At 37.3% G+C, this 27,500-nt stretch overlaps 1 protein-coding gene across 7 annotated transcripts in view; it reads right to left on the bottom strand.

Moving 5' to 3' along the window:
* Window positions 1-27,500, bottom strand: part of LOC135202302 (uncharacterized) — a gene marked incomplete at its 3' end in the record, with an annotated part of 223,734 nt that overhangs the window by 71,294 nt on the left and 124,940 nt on the right. For all 7 annotated transcript variants that reach the window (XM_064231626.1, XM_064231627.1, XM_064231632.1 and 4 more), the window contains 1 exon segment: window positions 14,622-14,729.

Here is a 27,500-nt window from a genome sequence, read left to right as displayed (position 1 = left end):
TATTGCTGGTTTTCATTAACTTGTTTCTTATTAACTTCTTCTATTTATACAGAACTTGTTACAAAATGTAAAAATATATGAGTTGTTGCGAGTCAGAGAGAACATTTGAGCTCCGTGAGAACGAATCAGTTGTATGGTTGTTGGTTCTTGAGGTATTCGCCATCTTCTGGCATCAAAGTTCAAGGGTGATTTTTCCTTGTTTTAAGAAACTACTCACGGCTTTTGTTTCCTTTTTGACTCGCAACGACTCAGCACTGATGTTGTAACTACAGAATATCTGCCATTCATTTGGTATTATTTAGTAGGCAATGGTAATGCTGATTATTATTATTATTATTATTATTATTTTTTTTTTTTTTTTTTTTTTTTTTTTGCTCTATCACAGTCCTCCAATTCGACTGGGTGGTATTTATAGTGTGGGGTTCCGGGTTGCATCCTGCCTCCTTAGGAGTCCATCACTTTTCTTACTATGTGTGCCGTTTCTAGGATCACACTCTTCTGCATGAGTCCTGGAGCTACTTCAGCCTCTAGTTTTTCTAGATTCCTTTTCAGGGATCTTGGGATCGTGCCTAGTGCTCCTATGATTATGGGTACGATTTCCACTGGCATATCCCATATCCTTCTTATTTCTATTTTTCAGATCTTGATACTTATCCATTTTTTCCCTCTCTTTCTCTTCAACTCTGGTGTCCCATGGTATTGCGACATCAATGAGTGATACTTTCTTCTTGACTTTGTCAATCAACGTCACGTCTGGTCTGTTGCACGTATCACCCTATCCGTTCTGATACCAATAGTCCCAGAGGATCTTTGCCTGATCGTTTTCTATCACTCCTTCAGGTTTGGTGCTCGTACCACTTATTACTGCAAGGTAGCTGATGTTTCTTGCACAGGCTCCAGTGGAGGGCTTTTGCATTTATTATTATTATTTTTTATTATTTTTATTATTATTATTATTATTATTATTATTATTATATATGAAGTATAAAAGTCCACACTATAAAATGTGTATTAAAAAATACATAAAAGACTGGGGAGTTTTCGTGTACTTGATCAGTAGACCTCATCAGCCGAACTGATTTTTCCTTTTCAAAAAACATACAAAAAAGTTACGAAGGACAGGCAGGACTCTGGAACCGTCTCCAAGGGAGATAACACCAAAACAAACTATCTCAATCTGTTATTCCCTCGTTCAAATGTCTGGCCAAAAGACGAGCCGATCGTCGTGGTTGAACTACCTCTTCTGGAGACGGTTCCAAGAGTCCTGCCTGTACTTCGTAAATTTTTTGTATATTTATTGAAAAGGAAAAATCAGTACGGCTGATGAGGTCTACTAATCAAGTAGACGAAAGCTCCAGTCTTTTATGTATTTTTAATATACATTTCTCATAAGTGTGGACTTTTATTACTTCAAGATATTCCAGTCATGTTATGGTGAATTTATATATATATATATATATATTATATATATATATATATATATAATATATATATATATATATATTATATATATAAATCTATATATATATTATATTATCTATATATATATCTATATATATATCTATATATAATATATATATATATATATATAAGATATTAGATATATATATATATATATATATATATATATATATATCTATATATATATATATATATATATATATATATGATATGCAAGTATCATATGAGGTGTCCATTTGTCGGAAGGGTGAGCTGGGCATAATCTTTAACGTAAGGTTCTGTCTCCCAGTTCAAATCTCTCCTTCCTCCTGGTTTGAAAAGCTAAGCGAAATTCCACCTTCTTCCTCTCCACGATAGACTTCAACTTCACGTGGCTTATGGCTTCGAGCTCTTTGGGAGGAGTCGAAGGTGGAATATCTCTCAGCTTTTCAAACCAGGAGAAAGGAGAGCTCTAAACAGGGAGAAAACTGCCAGAACCTTAAATTAAAGATTATGTCCAGCTCACCTTCACAATTTGACGCCTCTTGTAAAAAATAATTAATATATACTACATATGTGACGTTTGTTTTTGCAGGACAACTGTCCAATTCACACAGCCAGGATAGTTAAGCGATGGTTTGAGAACAACGAGACATTGACCTGCCTGGACTGGCCAAGTAAGGGGTGTGATATGAATCCCTTGGAAAATTGCTGGGGGGGGGGACCATCGTCAACTCCTGGATCCCAGGCCAAGAGCAAATAATCAATGCAGCTCCTCCAACACACCATGTCCGAATGGGAGATATTCAGAAAAAAATCAACAAATCGTCTACAATCATGTAGCCTCCGTCCCCAGTAGACTACAACATATCATCGCCAACGATGGTGGATGGACTAAACACTGATACATATTTTATAATAAAATGGTTATTTTTCAATCTATTATGTATCCTTAATTATAGGGTGCTGTAAATATTTGATCCACTTAATTACGGTATGACGTTAAAATTGTTACTAAATATCAGGTTTTGGACGTCAAATTAAATATTTTCTAATATATATATAATAGATATATTAATATATATATATATATATATATATAATATTATATATAATATATATATATATACAATCTATACATACATAGATCTATATATATATAACATATATATAATTAATAATAATATAACATTATCTATATATATATTATGTTTATAATATATATATATAAATAATATATATAATTAATATATAATATATAATATATAATATATATTATAATATATATATATATATATATATATAAGGATATAATCTCATTATTACTTGATACATTCTTAACGTGGGAATTCACACCTGCAGGACGAACACAAACAAACAAAAACGCACATGCTTGGCATCGATATATGTAGACGTATGCCGAGCAGTTAAAATCATGCACAAAAATACGAGAATTTGACCCAATGTCGGATGTAATCCAATGATAGTCGGTTGTGACCAAACAAACGTCCAACCATAAGGAAGAATCGACTCCCATAATAACCCCTATGACAAGTCAAGACCTATGCCCCAATTATACTTAAGAGGGTAATGGTGCCCCTTGTGACACCAGCCACACTCTCAGCTCTATTACACTGTGTCTTATAACTGTCTCTTTGTTTCTCTTCCTTCAGTGTCTTCTAGGCCTATGGAGGTCTTTCTCTCCTCAACTTATGCCTTCTTTATTTCTGCATGCTTATTTGAGTTACGTAATGTCGTATACGATCTGATGCTAGTTGTCTTTGTAATAATAAGAATTTGGAATGCGGCTGTTGATATTATAATTATAATTAAAGAGTAGTAGGTATGCTGTTATTTGATAGACAAGGCTTTTATTGGTAGATAGCTAAATCCCATTATACAAGAGAGCGCCAGAAAACCGAGTTAATTCTTCTGTCGGTAACGGCAAGTAATAATATTATTACGACAAAAGTTGAACAGACGGGTTTTCTCGCCCCCCACATGATGATAAAATGAACCTACAGAATAGATTTCAGTTATATTATTTTCCTTAAAGGAGAAATTAGAGAGAGGGAGCAGAAGTTATAAACGTGTGCTTGAAAGGGTGGGAGTGAAGGAAAAATGTTTGGGGAAGACGTGTGGAGGGAGGTGGCCACGGTGGAGGGGCGGGTTTCATCGTGCGTCTGGAGACTCAGTTCCAGTGTTACCAGATCACATCCAGCCCTTGTGGCTGAAATGTGTTTACTTATATGTGTGGCCGACTGTACTAAGGATTCTTCCTAAGTGACCATATCCTGGCGAATACAAGTCAGTCTCTTTACTAAATGGAAATTAACACTTGCAACAGACTTTCTAAAGTATGACATCACTGACACGTGAAGCAAATGTTTTAAACGCCCACGTCAGCGTTAATAAAAGATGTACGCATGTGCGTACAGGTGTGCGCACGTATTTTATACACAACTTTATATTATATTATATTATATATATATATATATAGTATATATATAATTTTTGTTGGTATAGTTTTTTTAGTTTTCTGTTAACAAACAGAAAAACAATACAAAAACTATTGAGTTGGCTTGTCCGTCCGCCCTCAGATCTTGAAAACTGCTGAGGCTACATGGCTGCAAATGGCACGCTGATCATTCACCCTCCAATCATTCTACATACCAAATTACAGTCCTCTAGCCTTTGTAGTTTTGATTTTATTTAAGGTTAAAGTTGACCATGATTGTGCATCTGGCACCTATACACAGGCCACCACCGTGCCCTGGCTGAAAGTTTTATGGGCCGCGGCTGAGGGTTTCATGGGCCATTTCTGAGAGTTTCATAGGCCGTTCATGAGTTTCATACAGCATTCTACACCATACAGAAAACTCAATTGCTCCGAAGAATCTTCAGCGTGTATTTTACTTCTTTTTTTCTTAGCTACATTTTCTCAAACTATGGATAACCGTTTTCCCATGTCAAGTGTTTTGGAGTTTCAACTCTTTAATTAATTTTCTGGCAATGGAAATCCTTAAAATATGATTTAAAAATAATACTCTCTCCATTGATATTGTATATTAATATCACAAAGCAGCCACAAAACTAAAACGCGCCTGAAGTGTATAGTATGACTTCTGTGATAACACCTGTTATGTGAACTGTAGATCTGGCAACACTGCGAGGATTTATCGCCCAGCCGATCCCTTACGACGCTCCTGATTGGCTGTTGATAAGCCACTCACGGGGCTGGAAACTCTCAGTCTCTCTCGAGAGTTCACATAGGCAGCATGTATGTGTGTACCTCTCCTGAGGGATACTTTTAAAAGGCGCATCCCTCAGGAGCGGTGGAAGATGCATCCAGCCTATGTGAACTCTCGAGAGAGACTGAGAGTTCCCAGCCCTGTGAATGGCTTATCAACAGCCAACCAGGAGCGTCGTAAGGGACTGGCCTAGACGTCAAATGCACGGTTGGTGTGAATCTACTATAGTACTTACACGAAACGGGAAACTGACAGCGTGCAAGGAAGTAACGGGATACATAAATTGGGCAGCTCGTAGCCCTCCCAACAACAATGACATCAGCCTGTCTTACCTTACGTACGAGTGATTGATGGCAAATATAGTTTCGTATTTCAGAAGAATCATCGTGGAAATTTCCACCAATCAGGGTACATTTCAGATCACCCGTCGTCTTGCGTGTTTGTGCGCCCATGGCAACAGGGAACCAACAAAACCTTAGACGCGCTCTGATTGGGCGGCTCTCTTATCAGATTTCTCAGTCGTTAATGTTTGCTACAGTCTCAGGACGACGTCATAAACAAAAGACTTTTATTATATTTTTTTTTATTTTTTTATTTCTTACTCACGTGACGAGGTCGTATTCGACAAGTAGCGAGTTTTTCTGTTCGACATTTTTTTTTCTATGTAGAAGTAGGTCCATCTTAGCAGTGAGGTTTAAGTTCAGAATTTTCTTCACGTACAGAAATACCATGACCTACTTAAGATTAAGTAATGAGGTAGTTATCTCAAGAGTAGGAAGCTTTAAACCTTTTTTTTTTTCTTTATAACGAAAAGAAGCTTTAAGCTTTCCCTTCCATGTAATGATCTTTGACGAGCACTGACTAAAAAAGCTTTTTTATTCAACATACTTTCTTCTCACATTCCTTTTCACACTGGAATTGATTCTCCCTCCTCCAAGAATGTAACAACATTCGACGAGTAGCGAGTTATGCCCAACATTCTTCACACAAAATGGTTTTACCCGTCCCCTGTGAAATAACATTCGACGAGTAGTGAGTGTTGCATTCAACATTCTTCACCACATTCTTTCATTGCATGTGAGAACTTTCTGTGAATATCGTTTTGTGAATTAACGTCATTTCAAACTTTTATATATATATATATCTATATATATATATATATATAGATATATATATAGATATATATATATATATATATATATCTATATATATATATATAGATATATATATAGATATATATATATATATAGATATATATATATAGATATATATATATATGTATGTATATGTATGTATGTATGTGTGTGTGAGTGCAGATTTCTGGTAATGACTGTAATACCGATAACAGTGAGAATTAGTAAATAGATAAGATTTTTATCAAAGTAATCACGAGTTAGTAAAGGAGCATGCATGTATAAAATTCCCGTCAGCACTTCACACCTACAACATTCTAACACTAACACTTGCCAGAGATCAGTCTTGCTTCCATTTGAGTTCCATTAACAAGGGATGTTACGGAGTTCAGCTTTCTTTAATGAAACATCAATGCATCTTTCTTCGGTTTTATCGAGTAAACAGTTCCAGCGCAGAACATTAAAAATGGTTCTTGAACTTATATTTAGAAACCTCGCTTCTTGGTTGAAGATAGTATACCAGTTTGGCTGTTGAATTGATAGTCGTCTACCAGTTTCTTGAGCCGACTTCTTGCAAAAACTTGCCTGTGTATACGATAACCAAAACATCGTCAGTCACACGCAAAAAAAAAAAAAAAAAAAATATCGATACTAAAATCCTGACGCCATTAAGTTTGGCATTTGCACCCCTCGTTTTCACGAAGACACACACAAAAAAAGGGGAGGAGTGGTTAATAAAACCAGAATTTTTTTTTTTCTATTAGGTACGCATCAACTTGTGTACTACTGATTTCTACTTCTTACTGTTTTGTTAAATGTAAGGCGAGGCCTTAGCAAGACAAAGTTATGATCTGAACATTCTCCCACATGTTGTCTGCACCTGGAAATTGGTAGTAATCCTCATAGGGGTACACGGTCCATGGGCTGTTTCGTTTCCTTCATTGCCAAGCTTTGGAATTCTCTACCTACTTCCGTTCTACTATACAAATAATATATAATCTTTCTTTACGTAAGACAGAAAGGCCTGTCGCTTCCGAATCGGTTAGGTACCCGTCTTCCTTTTTGTCTTTTTCAGATCTGGGCTAGAAAAGGGTATTGGGCTGCATTGGCCTCTGCATTTTAGACGAATATCTAAAACTTTGAACGCGTAATCATTAGTATTTACCGAAGTAAGACGAGATGTGAGTTTTAAGAAACTCGCCTAGTGGACCCCCTGATAAATCCCACGTCAGATAATTCGCAGTCAATCACGCTAGCTTTTCTATTCGCCAATCTTACGAAAGATTAGCACTGTAGGATAAACTAGGACATTATGCAAATCGAGTCTAGGTCTGTTAATTAATTAAATGATTTGAGACGGCATCACTATTGCTCAAAGCCCAGTCTGGAAAAATGCCCAATTGTTAAGATCTCAGTTGTTAAGATCTCGTTCTCTTGTTTGAATGCTTTGAATACTTTGGCCTCTATTCTCTTGTCACCAAGACGAGAGTTGACGAATGTGCAAAGAAACTGAGTTTTGGCTGACAGTAACACCACCCCCATCCACACACACACACACACACACACAAACAGATAACTGCTATGTCCAGGAAGAGTAGATGATGAACCTCTAACTATCCAGTAAAATATTTTTAAAATAAATCCATGAATTTCTTTTTAACAAAACGAAGAGCTAAGCTTGTCAGTTCAACTGAGTATGAAGGGTAGGCTTCCAATTATAGCAAAGGATAAAGATCTGTGCTTATTACTCTTAACAACTTCACAAATGATGAAGTAAAACGCTTCCTAATTTAACAAAGGATGAAAACGTTAAGGTTTTAAATTTAACAAAAATCTGGAGTGGCACGCTTTCTAATTTAACAAAGGATGAATGTGCAAGCTTATTGCGTTTAATAAATGATGAAGTTGTATGCTTCCTAGTTTAACATAGGGTGAAAATGAAAGCTTTGTAATTAAAAAAAATCTGAAGAGGTGCGCTTCCTAATTTAACATAGGATTAAAACGTAAGCTTTGTATTTGAAAAAAAAAAAACTGAAGAGGTACTCTTCCCAATTTAACAAGGGATGAAGAACAAACTTAAAAGTTTTGACACAGGGTGGAGAAGTTAGCTTCCTAATCTAATTTCACATAGGTAATATAACATAGGATGAAGATGTAAGCTCATTACTTGTAACAAATGATGAAGTGGTGCGCTTTTAATTAGCAAAGCATGAAGACGCGAGCTTGATAATTCTAAAAAATGAAGAAGTAAAGGTTTGCCGCTGCACTAAAGCAACCAAAAGCTTATTATCTAGTTTGGATCTCCGCAAGTCTTCTGTCGATGTGGACTTACAACTCCGGTCCACACAGGTAAATTAGACATCCAAAGTAGAGCAATTACCGAGCGCAGGTGGTTTGCAACACTGGCGCGCCGAGTGCGCTGAGGTTGACAGACGCACTTTATAATATTCCTTTCTATTCATTTTCCTTGGCCGTGCTGTATACACACTATTCTTTTCCAATGCTTTTTTCTTTCTTTTTTTCTACTAAGCCTGGGTTATACACTAATATTCCCTTCCAATGGATTTTACTTTGCTGTGCTATAATCATTATTCCTTTCCGATGCCTTTTACTTTGCTGTGATATAAACATTATTTCTTTCCGATGCCTTTTACTTTGCTGTGCTATAAACATTATTCTTTTCCGATGGATTTTACTTTGCTGTGCTATACACAATATTCCTTTCCAATGGCTTTTACTTTGCTGTGCTATAAACATTATTCCTTTCCGATGCCTTTTACTTTGCTGTGCTATAAACATTATTCCTTTCCGATGCCTTTTACTTTGCTGTGCTATAAACATTATTCCTTTCCGATGCCTTTTACTTTGCTGTGCTATAAACAATATTCCTTTCCAATGGCTTTTACTTTGCTGTGCTATACACATTATTCCTTTCCAATGGCTTTTACTTTGCTGTGCTATACACATTATTCCTTTCCAATGGCTTTTACTTTGCTGTGCTATACGCATTATTCCTTTCCAATGGCTTTTACTTTGCTGTGCTATACACAATATTCCTTTACAATGACTTTTACTTCGCCGTGCTATACTTCATACACTTTTACAGTGCCTTTTATTTAGGTGTTCTATACACACTCTTCCTTTCCAGGGTCTTTTACTTATCCATACTATACATAATATTCCTTTCAAATGCCTATTATTCAGCCGTGCTTTGCACAGTATTCCTTCCCAGTGACTTACTTTGCCGTGCTATACACAATACTATTTTCTAATGCCTTTAATATGCACAATATTCCTTTCCAATGTCTTTTATTTAGTCATGCTATATAAAATATTCCTCTACAATTATTTTATTTGGCCATGCTATACCCTAATACTTCCTTCTAATGCCCTTTTATTTAGTCGTACTAATTACTAATCTTCCTTTTCATTTCCTTTTACTTAACCGTGCTATATATTAGTATTCCTTTCCAATGCCTTTTAATTGGCCGTGCTACACACTATATTTCTTTCCAATGTCTTTTACTTAGCAGAACAGACAGGAGCTGGTGCTGTGTTAATAAATGAATTACGATTAAAGAAAGGCGTCAATACTAATAACATCACTGGAGGAATATGGTTTGTAACTTCACGGCTGGAATATATGTTGTAAATCACGGCTGGAATATATTTTGCTACATCACGGCTGGAATATACATTGTAACATCATGACTGGAATATATTTTGTAACATCACGGCTGGAACATAGTTTGTAACATCATGGCTGGAATATATTTCGTAACATCACGGCTGGAATATAGTTTGTTACATTGCCTGGAATATAGTTTGTAACATCACGGCTGGAATATAGTTTGTAACATCATGGCTGGAATATAGTTTGCAACATCACAGTTGGAATATACTAGTTTGCCACCTCACCGCTGGATTATATTTTGTGGCCCCTTTCAAAGAGAGGTTGTCTTCGTGGAATTATATGATTTGGCAGAATATCTGAAATGATTAATGGAGTTTTAAACAGAAAATACTGTTCGTTTTTAGAGGTGCTTGGAACGAAATCTTATCACAAATCTTGTAACACGAAACTGACCTTTTTAGGGAGAGAGAGAGCTACTCTCTTTCTAAAAACATGAAGTTATTAATGTAAAGTCGGGCAACTTCTCTTGATTAGCATTAGATTAGATATACAGTGTTGTCCAAACTGGGGTCCAGGGGTACGCAACATAGATCATGAGGGTACGTGAACAAACAAGGAACACACACACACACACTCACAACAGAAACATCCCATCAGTGAACATCAGCCTCACATCTCACACTAAGTTGTGTAAATAATTTTCAAGCATTTGGTTATTAAATCATCATTTTTATTTGTGTAATAAATTTGAATTTATTGACCAACACTCCTATAATGCAGTCTTTTCATAATTAATATACTATTTGCATGATTATCCTAAATAAAACTGAGTTTGGTCAGCCATGGTGGGCCGGGGGGGGGTGGGGGGGGGGGGGGGGGGGGGGGGGGGGTGTTTTTGAGGGGGGGGGGGGGGGGTGTTTTACGTAACAGTAGAAGGTAATAAAGGGTAAAATAGGCGAAAATGTTTGGACAACACTGGATTAGAATATAGAATTTAGGCCAAAGGCCAACTGGGACCTGTGATGTCATTCAGCGCTAAAACGGAAATTGATTGACAAATAAAAAGGTTTGAAAGGTGAAATAGAAGGAAAGTTTCGCAGTTACGCAGTGAATCAGGTGTTAGGAGGGGGGGGGGGGGAGGGGGATAAGTAAGATGGAAAAAGAGAATGCGAACAGAGGTACAGTAAAAGGAACAAAATTGGTTGCAGCCAATAACCTAAGCAATGCCTAGGAGCGCCGTCAGTGGACCTCATGCGGTGCACTGTAGGCATTACTTAAGGTTCTTTGCAGCGTGCCGTCGGCCCCTAGCTACAACCATTTTCGTTCCTTTTACTGTACCTCCTTTCACATTCCCTTTCTTCCATCTGACTTTCCACCCTCTCATAAAATTTTATTCATGGTGCAAACCGCGAGTTTTTCCTCCTGTTACACCTTTCAAACCTCTTCCTGTCAATTTTCATTTCAGCGCTGAATGACCTCATAGTTAGGCCTTTGGCCTAAATTTTATGCTCAACTACACAGACAGCAGTAACCCACTAACGGGGCCTTCTCTTGAAGGCATAACAAGAGGGGTTGGATACAGTAATAATAATAATGATAACAAAGTATATACTACTTGCTTGCGCCACTACGATATCAATAGATTTATTTTTCCGCCTTTTCAATCGTATACCATTGTCGCGAGGCTGAAAGGGATTCAGAGTGCTTCGATGACGCAAATTCCTGATTAAATCGTGGAACCGAGAACTTTATAGCGAGGACAACGGCCTTGAGCGTTCACATTCTCTCCTCTTCGAAAATAACCCCCTCCCCCACCCCCTCCCCTCTTATTGATGTTACCTTCCGTCTTATCATCAGGAGCAGATGATGTCCACCATCATTGTTGGGATTTCTGTTCTCCCCTCTCATCATTAGATTTTCCCATTTTTCCAGGCGTCAGTAGAAATTATTCCTTCCCCTGTCATCAGTAGAATTTATATTTTCCCCTCTCATCAATAGATTTGATACTTTTCCCTCTTATCTGTAGTTTATATCTTCCCCTCTCATCAGTAGAATTTGTACTTTCCCCTCTCATCAGTAGAATTTATACCTTCCCCTCTCATCAGTAGAATTTATACTTTCCCCTCTCATCAGTAGAATTTATACCTTTCCCTCTCATCATTAGAATTTATACTTTCCCCTCTCTTCACAAAAAAATATACTTTCCCCTCTCATCAGTAGAATTTATACCTTCTCATCTCATCAGTAGAATTTATACTTTTACCTCTCGTCTTCTAATCTATAATTGGCCCTCTTATCATTAGAATTTATACTTTCCCCTCTCATTAGTAGAATTTATACTTTACCCTCTCTTCAGTAGAATTTATGCTTTCCCCTCTCATCAGTAGAATTTATACTTTCCCCTCTCATCATTAGGATTTATACTTTCCCCTCGCTTTATTAGAATTTATACTTTCCCCTCTCTTCATTAGAAAATATACTTTCCCCTCTCATCAGTAGAATTTATGCTTTCCTCTTTCATCAGTTGAATTTATACCTTCCCATCTCATAAGTAAAATTTATACTTTTACCTATTATCTTCTAAATTTATAATTGGCCCTCTTATAATTAGAATCTATACTCGTTCCCACCCCCCCCCCCCCCCCATCTTTAGAATTTATGCTTTCCCCTCTCATCAGTAGAATTTATACCTTCATCTCTAATCAGTAAAACTTATACCTTCCCCTATAATCAGTAGAATTTATACCTTCCCCTCTCATCAGTAGAACTTATATCTTTCCCTATCATCAGTAGAATTTATACTTTCCCATCTCATCAGTAGAACTTATATCTTTCCCTATCATCAGTAGAATTTATACTTTCCCATCTCATCAGTAGAACTTATACCTTCCCCTCTCATCAGTAGAATTTAAACCTTCCCCTATCATCTGTAGAATTTATACCTTCTCTGCTCATGAGTAGAGTTTATACCTTCCCCTATCATCTGTAGAATTTATACCTTCTCTGCTCATCAGCAGAATTTATACCTTCCCATCTAAACAGTAGAATTTATACTTTCCCCTCCCTTCATTAGAATTTTTAATTTCCACTCTAATCAGTAGAATTTATAATTTCACCTCTCATCTTTACAATTATAATTGACCCTCTTATCATTAGAATTTATAATTTCTCCCATTTCATCATTAGAATTTATACTTTTTCCTTCTCATCAGTAGAATTTATATATATACTTCCCTTCTCATCAGTAAAATTTATACCTTCCCCTCTCATCAGTAGAATTTATACTTAAACCTCTCATCTTTACAATTTATAACTGACCTCTTACCATTAGAATTTATACTTTCGCCCCCTCCCATCATCAGCATTTATACATTTGCCCCTCTCATCATTAGACTTTCTAGTTTCTCTCATCATTAGACTTTCTAGTTTCTCCTCTCAATAGAATTTTTACTTTGCCTCTCTCATTATCAGGATGTATACTTCTCCCCCTTTCATTAGAATGTATACTTTCTCCGCCCTCACTATTAGAATTTATAGCCTCCCATCTCATAAATAAAATGAGCATTTTAACTTATTTAATCATTTCTCCTCTCATCACCGACAACCACAATTTCCCCCTCCACTGAAATTCGACGCTCAGTCCTTTCACAGCAGGAAACCTTATGCTTTTAGCACTCCACTGAAATTCAGCTTCATCAATCATATAATTATGAAACATTACTTCTATTCTCATCATTGTTATCTCTCATACATTTCCGTCTCGCAATTAAATTTCGTCTTTTCACTGATATTTCCAGTGCTGAAATCTCATATTTCTCCTCTCATAATTATATTTTCCCGTGTCGTTTTTGAAATACTTCTTTTCCCCTCGTCGTTCAACTTTTCTTGTGTTATTTTAGACTTCACTCTATCATGGCTGAAGTTTTTATTTCCCCTCATTACTCGACTATCAATCTGGTAGCCCGAGTTCGTTTCCCGCGGCCATCAGAAAGTAATCAGAGGAATTTATTTCTGGTGATAGGAATTCATTTCTCGATATAGTTTGGTTCGGATCCCACAATAAGCTATAGATCCCGTTGCTAAGAAATCAGTTGGCCCCTGACCCCGTGAAAATATCTAATCCTTCCGGCCAACCCTAGGAGAGCTGTTTATCAGCCAGCTCAGTCGTCTGGTTAAAACTTTGATATACTTAAATTTGTCCCCTCATTATTGAAAGAAAGGTTCTACCATTTCCAGATTTAAATTCATGTTTGCCTATTTCATCACAAAAAAAAAAAAAAAAAAAAAAAAAAAAAAAAAAACGATCATACAACATTGTCTTTTTAATTTATGTCAGTTTCGTCCAATGAATGTGAGACAAGAAACTGATAAGTTTCATGAAAAAGATGCGACATGAATAGTTAATTTATGAGCAGATTTTGAAAAAAGCTGCGACAGTGCTTGTCTGCTCAGATGATGGTTACGTCGTCGCCATGTTTCCTCAAAAACCGTTCAACCGATCTCAAGTTATATGGCTAATAATATAGACAGACTAATGATTGATAAGAGTCAAGAATTGCATCGACATTTTAACAAAGAATAAAATCCAAATTAAAGCGACACAAGCAAAAACCTTCCCATGGACGGCTGCACGTTAGGGAAAGGGGGGGCATTTGCCCCCCTGAAATCCTGGATATATATATATATATATATATATATATATATATATCTATATAATAATATATATATATATATATATATATAATTATATATCTATATATATATATACATATATATTTATATATATATATCATACATTACATACGTATATATATATATACATACATACATTATATATATATATATATATATATATATATATATATATATATATATATATATATATATCTATATATACTTGCATTATTAAAGGAATGCAGGCACTGATACTGTTCTAGGAATTAACCTGCTAGTACAAATGGTCAAAAGTGTTTGTCTGTTTGATACCGGAAACTATCAATGTACGTGATTTGCAGCCCCCCCCCCCCCCTTGGAAAATGTGCTGCAAGCGTCCATGAACCTTCCTACTGATATGAGAGGACTAATGCAAACTGCTGAACCTTTTTACACGATTATTGGAAAAAAAAAAAAGTGAGAAAACAGAAAACTATATTACTACAATACCTCAGTTTGTCGTGACCATGGCGAAAAAGATGTGTTGCTTTTTCCTGGAGGTATTGCGGGCTACAACGTAGAAGCAGATGCTGGCGGCCTTCTGATGACGAAGGAAACCTATGTAAAGGAAAACAGACTTAGATAAATTTTTAAGAATTAGGAAATAATGTGTTAGCGTGTGTGTGTATGTATATATATATATATATATATATATATATATATATATATATATATATATATATATATAAATAAATATATATATAATATATATATATATATATAATACTATTAGATAGATATACCCATATAATAATATATATGCATTATGTATCTAATATTAAATGAATTAGCCGGTTGCCATTGTCTTCTTGTTTCTCTCCGGAATTAAAACCACCCGTTAGATTTTTTTTATTTTTCATTTATACAGATTTTTGGCATTACGCCAAGCACTGGGGCAACTAAGGCCATTCAACGCTGAAAAGGAAATTGCCAGTAAAAGGTTTGATAGGTGCTACAGGAGGAAAACCTCATAGCAGTTGCGCTATGGAACAATTATTAGGAGAGGGTGGACAGTAAAATGGAAGAGAGAATATGAACGGTGGTACAGTAAAAGGAATGAATAAAGTAGTTGCAGCTAGGGGCCGAAGGGACGCTGCAAAGAACCTTAAGTAATGCCTACATTGCACAGAATGAAGTGTACTGACGGCACTACCCCTTTACGTGGACCACCCATTAGAGGACACACATTACATATATATAATATATAATATATATATATATATATATATATATATATATATATATATATATATATATAATATATATAAAGATATATGCCACGAAGGAAAAAATAAACGAAGGAGAACTGCAAGACCTTTCGACGTTAAACGTCCTTTACTGAGCAGAAACTGACATAAATGAGGCAAAAGACAATACAAGAAGATTCGTATAACTGACAGATAGGGATTATAAAGAGATTAGTACCTATAATCCGACACACCTGGAACTAATCTCTTTATAATCCCTATCTGTCAGTTATACGAATCTTCTTGTATTGTCTTTTGCCTCATTTATGTCAGTTTCTGCTCAGTAAAGGACGTTTAACGTCGAAAGGTCTCGCAGATCCTCCTTCGTTTATTTTTTCCTTCGTGGCATATATCTTTATTTATGGATTTATCACGTTCCTAACTTTCGTGATTCAGTTATACATACATACACACACACACCACCACACACATATATATATATATATATATATATATATATATATATATATATATATATATATATATATATATATACATACATAATTACTCGTCTATATCTTGTTCAGCGGAATCTCCAGTAATCAGACCATCTAATGCTCAACATACTCACTAATATAACTTCATTAACCATATTTGCAAACAAGGGAATAAAACAAATAACCTTGTCCCAGATTCTAATGCTTAGGAACTTGCAACAGACCTTGGGATTCCAGCAGATTGGAAGTTTTATGGCATCTTGACATCTAAGGTCATTGACGTGGCCTTAATGAAGTTAATGAGGTAGAAACTATATAAAAAAAGGAATTCCTAATTATTCCGGTACAATTTCTAACGCCATTGAAATCCTTCAAAAACATCTAAGAACGAAAATATAGACGGATAACAATGGTAACATACGGATAACATAACAGCTGTAAAATGTTTCAGTACATATACTAAAGAAGTCCTTCATAGGAGATTGTGGCAATATATTATCGAAAACATCCCCGAGGTCTAATTTATTTAGGATCTCCTTCATACATTTGGAGGAATTTCTTGTGGTAGGATTTTTCTTTCCCCGTTCAGGATTTTACCTTCAATTGAATGTCTCATCAAGGCTATTATATTTATCCACAAGCAATAATTCAACTGTATTTATCCACAAGCAATAATTCAACTGTTATTGTTAACACCAAGCAATAATTCAAATGTATTTCCACAAGCAATAATTCAAAACGTATTTATCCCTCACGCGTATTCCAATAATTTATTTATCCACAAAAGCAATAAATTCAACTTATTTATCCACACAACTAATTTCAAACTGTATTTATCCACAAGCAATAATTCAACTGTATTTATCCACACAAGCAATAATTCAACTGTATTTATCCACAAGCAATAATTCAACTGTATTTATCCACAAGCAATAATTCAACTGTATTTATCCACAAGCAATAATTCAACTGTATTTATCCACAAGCAATAATTCAACAGTATTTATCCACAAGCAATAATTCAACTGTATTTATCCACAGGCACTAATTCAACTGTATTTATCCACAAGCACTAATTCAACTGTATTTATCCACAAGCAATAATTCAACTGTATTTATCCACACAAGCAATAATTCAACTGTATTTATCCACAAGCAATAATGCAACTGTATTTATCCACAGCAATAAGTTCAACTATTACACTAATAATTCATCCACAAGCAATAATCAACTGTATTCATCACAACAATGAATGCAACTGTTTTATCCACACACTCAGTAAATATCAACTGTATTTACCACAAGCACAAATTCAACTGTAATTATCCACAAGTCAAAATTCATCAACTTATTTTACACACGAAGCATAATTCAAATGTATTATCTCACAAAGCAATATCAACTGTATTTATCCACAGGCACTAATTTTCAAGCTGTATTTATCCCAAGCACTAATTCAGACCTGTATTTATCCACATCAATAACTCAACTGTATTATCCACACAAGCAATAATTCAACAGTATTTATCCACTAGCAATAATGCAACTGTATTTATCCACACAAGCAATAATGCGACTGAATTTATCCACAGCACAATTTCAAACGTATTTATCCACGAAGCAATAACTCAACTGTATTTATCCACACAAGCCAATAAATCAACAGTATTTGTCCAACTAGAATAATGCAACTGTATTTATCCACACAAGCAATTAATGCTAGAATTTTCCACACAAGCAGTAATTCAACTGTATTTATCCAGAAGCACAAATTCAACTGTATTCATCCAGAAGCAATAATGCAACTGTATTTATCCACACAAGCAATAATTCAACTGTATTTACCCACAAGCAATAATGCAACTGTATTTATCCACACAAGCAATAATTCAACTGTATTTATCCATAAGCACAAATTCAAGCAGAAAATTAGCCCTTTAATTGTAATGATCAAGACTTGAAATTCTTCATTTATTGAAAAAAATACTGCAATAATGCGCCATAGTTACTTCGACGCAGTCGAGTTTTCTGTACAGCGTATAGTGATGTATGAAACTCTCACCCACGACCCATGAAACTTTCTCCAAGCGCCCGGTGGTGGCCTGTGTTGTTGGCACCTATATCGGTGCCAAACGCACAATCATGGCTAATTTTAACCTTAGAAAATAAACATTACTGAGGCAAGAGGGCTGCAATTTGGAATGTTTGATGATTGAAGGGTGGATGATCTACATACCAATTTGCAGCCTCCTAGCCTCAGTATTTTTCAAGATCAGAGGGCTGAAGGACACACAGACAAAAAGGCCATGTCTATTGTTTTCCTTTACAGAAACCTAAGAAGAACAGAAAATAAAAATTCCAGCAGACGGTACGATTTCTATTATTGTTCAAGATTTTGAACAAGTACGAATTTCTCATAAAGACTGCTCTTTTTATCCACGAGCATATTTTCAAAGGGCACCTACAACTGTAATCAAAACTCTTGGTCACTAAAAGCCAAGAAAAATTAGACGCGTCCTAGTCACAAGAAATCTACAAAAGATCTCTAAAAACTCGGGACTCGAAAATCTAAATTCTAGTGGACATCTTACCTCAGTTAATCAAAGACTGAAACTACAAACTCGAAGGAGCGAATGCTTGATGTAAGTAAGGTTCTCACCAAACCATCATACGCTTGAACCTCAAGGGGAATACAAATGGTGGGGCAAGAAAGTTGGGACAAGTACCGAACTGATAAGCATGCGCTCTTAATATGGGGTTTGGAACACAGCCCGCTATGCCAGAAGTCATACTAAGTCCCAGAAAGGTTTGCACATGTGGCCTGCTTGAATGGAGAAGGGTACAAAGAGTGATTGTATGTAGCCTGCTTGGATGAAAAAGGGTACAAAGAGGGATTGTATTTAGCCTGCTTGGATGGAATAGGGTAGAGAGAGCGATTCTTTGTAGCCAACTGGGCTGTACGTGGCGGAACTGAGAGTAATTTCACAGTGGCGACGCAGAGGTCACAGTTCTTTGAAAACGGACGATACAAGACGTTACAAATGGACGTTTCTGATACATCAATCAAGAGAACACGCAAAGCTGCTGAATTGGGGCACTTACGATCCCCTGTACTCTAAGAAAGCCAGAGTGGATGAAACACCACTTTCTAACACGAATCACGACGTGAAATTAATTACAAGTAGTAGTTAAAATCAGGCAATTACGGGAGCAACCAAAAGCTTCCCATTTGTGGCGTTAACGAGAAGAATTGCCGCTTTGGTTTCAGTCCCGTCGTGATTCCAGGTCGATAGGATCGCAGAGGTCATTATCACAGATGTGAGGATGACCTTACGTAGATGGGGGGAAATCAGATTTATCTCGCCCTTATATGTACCTTGCCGCGTGAGTCTCGTAAAAAATAACGACCAGCGTAGTACCGACGGGGCAACACCTGTCTTCAACACTTGTTAATCGGTCTACAACAGGTTTGGGAAAGATTCGTAACGACTCTTTGGAGTAACATCGAAGTTATTATTTTTAAAAGAGAACGTCAATCCCTCAGAGGAAATAGACGAACAAAAGGATAAATGAATACCTAGATTCTAAAAATGATTGAATACATAGCAAAAAGTGGTTAGGTAAATTCCTATCGATACGGATAACTGCGAAATATTTAGTAGTAGTACATTCATTAACAATAGGTGGAAAGGTTGAATAGTTTAAAAGAAAAGAGAAGGCCTCAAAAAACGACTTGGGCCATTAAATTCTCTGGAGTCCGATGTAAACGTGCTCTTAAGTTTAGACAAAATGACAGAAGAAATTGCTGAAGCCATCTTGCTCAGTTTTGCATGAAATTCACAAGAAGAAGAAGAAGAAGAAGAAAAAGAAAAAGGAGAAGAAGAAGAAGGAGAGGAGGGGGAGGAGGAATCGCCCCTCATTTTGGAATTGAGAATATCCAGTCAAACTTAGGTTAGTCATTCCTGTGGGAATGAACCTCTGAAACTCAATTCGTTTTCATGATCATCGTTTTCACTCTTTAAATCCCTCAAGGCCTGACCTACTTTTCATGCTTGCTTAACTTCACACTTCTCCTCCAATAGGAGAGGGAAGCGGGGTTTGGGGGGGGGGGGGGGAGTGTCTGTGAAAGGAGACTACGAGTGAATGTGTGTTTAGCGTAATATTTTCGTCTCCAATTTCCTAAGCTGGAGGAGACCACATAACCGCACATTCTAGACTCGATGGCTTTCCAGTTTTGAATCTGAGAGAGACCCAGATCTCTAGACTCGGTCGCTTCCTCCTCCATTCGAGTCTGGAAACCTTATGAAAGTGCGTCATGAAAGTTAATGGAAACTAGAGTTCAGGCCGAAGACCAAGCACTGGGACCTATGAGGTCATTCAGCGCTGGAAGGAAATTGAGAATAGGTAGGTTTGAAAAGTGTAACAGGAGAGGGTCGAGAGGAAAATGCAAGAAAGATAATATGATTGGAGGTGAAGTGAAAGGAATAAAAGAGGTTAAAGTTACCATTAGGTAACCGTCGCCATGTAATTTTCCTTCAATAGATTCGTACGATCATCTTTAATGCCTCTGCTGTAGAAGTAAAAGTTGTGCAAATAATAGATTCGTACGATCATTTTTAATGCCTCTGCTGTAGAAGTAAAAGTTGTGCGAGGCGGTGGTAATGGTTCTTTCTGTGCGATGTGGTTGTTCTACCAAGTTAGTCACTTTGTGTTTCTGTTCCATAAATAACAGAGCTGGAGTCTTTCGTAGTGTGTAAGGCTCGTTGGAAAACAAAAAAAACTCGTTAAGTTGAATGGAGACAGAGCTTCTCCCCAAAAACGTATTTATTTCGTTGCAAGCTGTTCATCTTTTCCTGTCATGTTCTAAAATAGTTCTTTCCTTCCACTACTCACGTTTCCACTTCTAATTTCACTCGAGTTTCTTTTTTTTTCATTCCTTGCATTGGCGTTTTATTTAACAGGAAAGTTTTCTTTCTTGAACTTCTCCCAACGTTTGAACTCTCGTATTTCGAAGCGTGCTCGCGGTTTGATTACTAATTACAGAGGAAAATGACAACCAAACTCTTGCTTTATTCAGTGGTTATTGATGATTTACAAACAGTTGTTCATTATGCCCCAGTGTTCAAGAGGCTATTTTTAGCCTTAATCAAAGAGACTAATGAAGCAATGTAGCTACAGAAGATTATTGTCAATTTTTATATGCGTCGATTTGAAAGAAAACCAAACAAAAACCTACGAGCTGCTCTATGAGCAAGAACCCGTGCTGGCATAAGGCCAGGTTAGTCTTCAACAACAAACAAAAAACCATTAATGTGAAATGCAAGTTTTAACAGAGCAAAGTCTAAAAATAATACACAGATAAATTAGTAACTAATATTGTAACTCGGTATGCGTTGCATTTGTCATGACGAAGGCTGTTTATTTCTTCAGAATAAGAGACAGGATCCAACAGTTTCTTACCTTTCACCTTAACCGAAGGTCAATGGACACCGGTGGTGATAAATCAGCCTGCCATGATGACAAATAGTTCCGGTTATTATTATTTTTTTTATCTTTCTTTCTTTATGGGTCCGAAGCCGCATTATTTGTGGTGTTTATATCTGCAAGTCTTGTCCCAGCACTAGTAGATTCACATCAACCGTGCATTTGATCTCTAGGCCAGTCCCTTATGACGCTCCTGATTGGCTGTTGATGAGCCACACACAGGGCAAGAAACCCTCAGTCTCTCGAGAGTTCACATAGGCAGGATGTACTATGTTCCACCTCTCCTGGAAGACGTATCCCTCAGGAGAAGTGGAACATAGAACCTACCCATGTGAACTCTAGTTAGAGACTGAGGTAGTGAATTGCTCCCATTATTGGATGCCACGATAACAATCGTCCACCAAGCATGTTTCTCCTTTCCAGTCTGAAGAGAATAAAATATAATATAGAATTTAGGCCAAAGGCCAAGCGCCGGGACCTATGAAATCAGTCAGCGCTGAAGCGGAAATGGACAGTAGCAAGGTTCGAAAGGTGTATCAGAAGGAAAACCTCAAAGCAGTTGCACTATGATTCGACTGTTAAGAGTGGGTGGAAAGTAAGATGGAAGAGAGAGAATGTGAACGGGGGTACAGTAAAAGGAATGAAAGGGGTTGCAGCTAGGAGTCGACGGGACACTGCGAAGAACCTTCAACAGTGCATACAGCGCCTCCCTTGAGGTGCACTGACGGCACTACTCTCCCACGAGGCAATCTGAAGAACCACAAGCCCCAAGACTCTGTGAAGGTGATACTGACACAGGCCATGGCAGGTTGGCTTGTCTGTAGACAGCAACGTCGACAAAACATGTTTGCTGACGAGCTACCAAAAAACAAAAAACAAAAAAAAATAGTATACCGAGTCTAGACGGCCGCTAATTGGTATTTTGATTATCCACCCTCCAATCATCAAACGTGTCAAATTGCAACCCTCTAGCCTCAGTAGTTTTACTTTTATTTATGGTTAAAGTTAGCCACGGATCGTGCAACTTCAAGCGCTTTCCGGAGCCATTGGACGCACCCTCATTCTACCGCATCTGGTGAGCAACTGGAGATCTGCCGGTTATAGTCTACTGTTTTATACAGCATTATACGTTATACAGAAAACTCAATTTCTTCGGCGCGTTTTTTTATTTGTTTCTTTTTATGACAGGTGTTTCTCTTGATGGCCTTTTTGGCTGTGTGCTTATCCAGCGCCGATATTTTTCTTGCAATTAGCAAAACCAAAACGACTTCATGTCTACCTGTTGCAGGTAGTTCTAGATGACGCTCCGTACCTGTTGATCTGCCATTAACTAAATCAATTCAGCAAAATGAAGCACAATTAATACTTACTAGACATGAAAGCGGGAAGTTTTTCGTCTTTTATTGTCTTTTGCTATGATTTGTTAGACCGTGGTTTGTATTTTGCGTGTAACTTGCCTTCATTCTGTAAAATTTATTTTCCCTAAATGAGAAAACGTACATTTTGTAAAGTAAATCTCGAACTGGATTTTAATCGAGCATTTTTACTCGTCTTTCAGAATAATTGCCTTGATATGATGCTATGCATTATTTAATTATATAAATAACCATTTCAGTCTTAACTGAAAAACATAGCAGTAATCCCAGTCTTAACTGAAAAACATAGAAAATTCATGATAAATACGTTTTCGTTATTTTCATGAAACGATGAGGCGCAATAAATTACGTCCCCAAACTACAAAAACTCACAAAAAACTACAAAAACTTCTTTATCCCATTAAATGCCACGCGATGACTCGAGCAAAACGCCCTACGATTAAAGAGAAAGTCAAATACCCAATTCAGTTCATGACCAGTCAGTGAATACCCGAAATTCCCCGATTTCCCTCTTGCACGTTCGAGAGCAGCTGGGAAACAGGGTAGAAAATTATCACTATTCAGAAGGTGAGCCCTAATCACATGGAACAAGCCCACCAAAGGGACCACTGACTTGAAAATCAATCTCCCAAAGAATGTGGTGTTCATTAGAAAAAAGTTACAGAAGATAATACGTAAATACATAAAAAAGAAGTGATCAGTTATTGTAAAATTATAATAAACTGACAAATTAATTTGCCTTTGAAACAGTTGGAACTCGAGTGCCATGTTTGTTTTTCCAAGTGTTATGTGTGTGTGTGTGTGTCTGTAGAAACTTTCATTACACACCTAGTTCAATCACGAAGCCTCCAGTCGCGAAAATGTGCATGAAAAAACTGAAGCAGAAGAATTCCAATAGAAAGTATGCGTCTAGCATGAGGTGGGAAACCACAGAGAGAGAGAGAGAGAGAGAGAGAGAGAGAGAGAGAGAGAGAGAGAGAGAGAGAGAGAGAGAGATTGTTTTACATATCAGATAATCCTTGTATAGTGTATTGTACTTTCAGTAAAGAGCTAATTAAGAAGCACTTGTCTTCATGTGGTGCCGGACGTATACTTGAGATAAGAACTGTGCACCGGATGGATAAAAATGTAAACAAAGAAAGAGATCGGAAGCATATATTGTTTTCTCTTCTATTAACCTAAAAAAAAAAAAAAAAAAAAAAAAAAAAAAAAAAAAAAAAAAAAAAAAAAAAAAACACTGATGGTAGTGATAAACGCATATGCGTACTTTCCAAGTAACCCCTTTGTGTTCGTTCATCCTCTGTCGCTGAAGCGGATTTCATTCAAGTTTGTGAAGTCGTCAACGCAGTTTCTCGACAGTAAACAAAGCACCGTCTCTATCCCCTACACGACAGTGACGACATCTAGTGAGATTCATATGCATTATTCATCATATGTGATGACAAGAAATGTGGCCTTTAACTTGCTAAGCAAACTTCCGCTGAGCAGCATACTCAAAATGCAAATATATGAAAATACACAGATGAATACACATACACGGCTGAGCAGAAGAAATCAGAAAGATACGAAATGTAGGGCACCGATGTACGGTCCTTCCAAGAGGCATTACAACCACTAGGGACATTTCGGTAACTCGAGATGAGTGCCTCACTGCAATGGCACTTGGGCACGAACGGCATTAACTCTGCCAGGGTAAATCATCCACGGTTTCCACAGAAAGGAACGAAGGGTCTCTTGATACTAGACGGTGCAGTGTGCCCATGCAGTGACGTGGTACGAATGCCGAAGTTTTGCGGGATAAGACCAAAGTCCTTTAAATACACTCAGAGTATATTTAAATGACCTTGAGGAAGACGCAGTTAATTTTCTAGCCACGAAGATTGAAATGAGCGCCCGAGAGTCTGCGTTGAAGTGAATCTCGCCTAGATCACAGGGAATATGACCGTGAGAAATAAATTCTTTCACGTTTTATGGTCGAGAGAAATTAATTCCAGTCACTTTTTACGGCCGCGAGAAATTCATTCAGTCACTTTTTATGGTCGTGAGAAATTCATTCAAGTCACTTTATGTGAGCATCACTGTTAGAACAGGCTGAGAATATGTCAATTAATCTGCTAATTAACAGTCATAGGATTTCTAAAGTTCAGTGCAATGCCCCCCACCAACTACGCCATTCACAAACCCCATCGAGAACAGGTCATGTTGGCCAGTGGAGGATTTAGGATGTTGGGGGTGGCGGTGGGGGACTAGGGGCCCCAACCCCAGCAAAAATTATTAATAATAATAATTAAAACAAAATATACAAAAAAATAAATAATAATAATAATAATAATAATAATAATAATAATAATAATAATTAATAATAATAATAATCTAGTGGTCTCAATTAGAAAATCAATCCCGTAACCTACCGATCTCCCCCCCCCCCCCTCCCCCACCTGTAAAGGCCCCGCCGTTGCTTGGCCATAAATGATTGGCCCCGAAATCATTTTGGCTACTATGTAAAGTTAGGTTAGGTTAGGTTGGGTTACTCCAAGTTATAATCAAGACCAAAAACATACAGCTGACAAGACTAGAATTCAATTCCTTTGGACCTTTGTAAATGCAGCAACTAGTTGCTCTTGCACTGTGAGGAGTATAAAAAAAACGCTCTAGTACTATCCGCTTAATTATTTTCAAGTACAGTACACGAAAGGGAGGACCCGTTATGGAGGGGTAAATGTCCTACACTTCCCTCTTCTGCCAGTCCGCGGATTCTTTTTCTGCTTCTGTTTCCTAGGTGGTTCTACACTCAGCAACAAGTCACTTCAAAACGCTGTACACTCAGCAACAAGTCACTTCAAAACGCTGTACACTCAGCTACAAGTCACTTCAAAACGCTGTACACTCAGCAACAAGTCACTTCAAAACGCTGTACAACTGGCAGTCTACAAGTCACTTCAAAAATGCTGTTAGCACTCAGCAACAAGTCACTTCAAAACGCTGTACACTCAGCAACAAGTCACTTCAAAACGCTGTACACTCAGCAACAAGTCACTTCAAAACGCTGTACACTCAGCTACAAGTCACTTCAAAACGCTGTACACTCAGCTACAAGTCACTTCAAAACGCTGTACACTCAGCAACAAGTCACTTCAAAATGCGTACACGCAGCAACAAAGTCACTTCAAAATGCTGTACACACTCAGCTACAAGTAATTCATTCTGTACATCCAGCAACAAGTCCTTCAAAATGCTGTTACACTCAGCAACAAGTCACTTCAAAATGCTGCCCTCAGCTTACAAGTCACTTCAAAATGCTGTAACACTCAGCTACAAGTCTGCAAAATGCTGTACTCAAGCTCAAGTCACTTCAAAATGCTGTACACTCAGCTACAAGTCACTTCAAAACGCTGTACACTCAGCTACAAGTCACTTCAAAACGCTGTACACTCAGCAACAAGTCACTTCAAAACGCTGTACACTCAGCAACAAGTCACTTCAAAACGCTGTATACTTAGCAACAAGTCACTTCAAAACGCTGTACACTCAGCAACAAGTCACTTCAAAATACGCTTGTACTTTAGCTGACTCCAGCTTCAGTCAACTTCAAAACGTTGTACACTGAGCTCCAGGTCACTTCAAAACGTTGTACACTCAGCTTCAAGTCACTTCAAAACGTTGTACACTCAGCTTCAAGTCACTTCAAAACGTTGTACACTCAGCTTCAAGTCACTTGAAAACGTTGTACACTCAGCTACGTCACTTGAAAACGTTGTACGTCGATATACTGAAATGCTACATCACTTAGTTACGTTTCGATCTACAGAGTGAATGACAGAAAGGAAATGAACTTGGCAAGTCTGATCTCTTTGTCTGTTGCTAAGGTCGCTGTGGATACAACTGCTAGATTTGGGAAGACAATGAATCGAAAAGCACAGTACTACCTACCTAGACTTTTTCAGATATGCGCATAATGAAGATAGCTAATCATTACAATTTACATTCACTACGTTGTGAATAAATCTGCACGGGGTCATTTCTGTGTACCTGGAGTGCGAAAAAATTTTTACTATTACAGTGAGAAAAGTATTAAATAAATCAAGGTGAAACTAATATTTCGGTGCAAGAACTCTGCCAATCTGCCACCTTTCACGTGTGCCTACAGAAACCGGAACTCACAACGGCCGGTAGATGCTTCCCTATTTAACCGTGAAAAAAAAAAATACTACTCATAGGACTATCTGGCAGATCAAGAGAATAGCTGCTTATGGAAACTCCTCCTTCCCATAACGGGGACGAACAGTTATTTTCCTAAGAGGTCCTACTCCTCTGCATAGCTAAGAAAACTGCTGTTCGCTAGAAAACCTCTCCACCATAACGGTGAAAACAAATAGCCAGCCGACAGGGCTCCGTCATGAACTCCTTCGGTCTACCGTTATGAAACCGCTTTCTTAGGGCATCCTGCGCCTGCGCTGCTGCCGGAGCGAACTGGTTTCGGCAGGATTCTGGCGATACCGGGGCCGGCCGGCTTCGCGGTAAACTTCAAAATCCCGTCGCCCACCTGTCGCAGGTATGAATTTGACAAAATCCTCTCGTTATTGAATTCTCTTCATTCACGTGTTGAAGGTACATATTAAATAAAGCATTATATAATTCATCAAACACTCGCAATGTACTAATTAGCTGCGCCAAGGCATGAATTCGTAAAGCACTCATTACGACTGCTAAAGGTACGAACGTATGTAAAAAAAATTAAAAAAAAAATCACTAGACCGAGACTTCTGCGTTCTGAATCAACGTAC

The sequence above is a fragment of the Macrobrachium nipponense genome, chromosome 30 (genome assembly GCF_015104395.2).
Source record: "Macrobrachium nipponense isolate FS-2020 chromosome 30, ASM1510439v2, whole genome shotgun sequence".
In the NCBI taxonomy this organism is placed as follows: domain Eukaryota; kingdom Metazoa; phylum Arthropoda; class Malacostraca; order Decapoda; family Palaemonidae; genus Macrobrachium; species Macrobrachium nipponense.
This window is presented reverse-complemented; position numbering and strand designations above follow the sequence as displayed.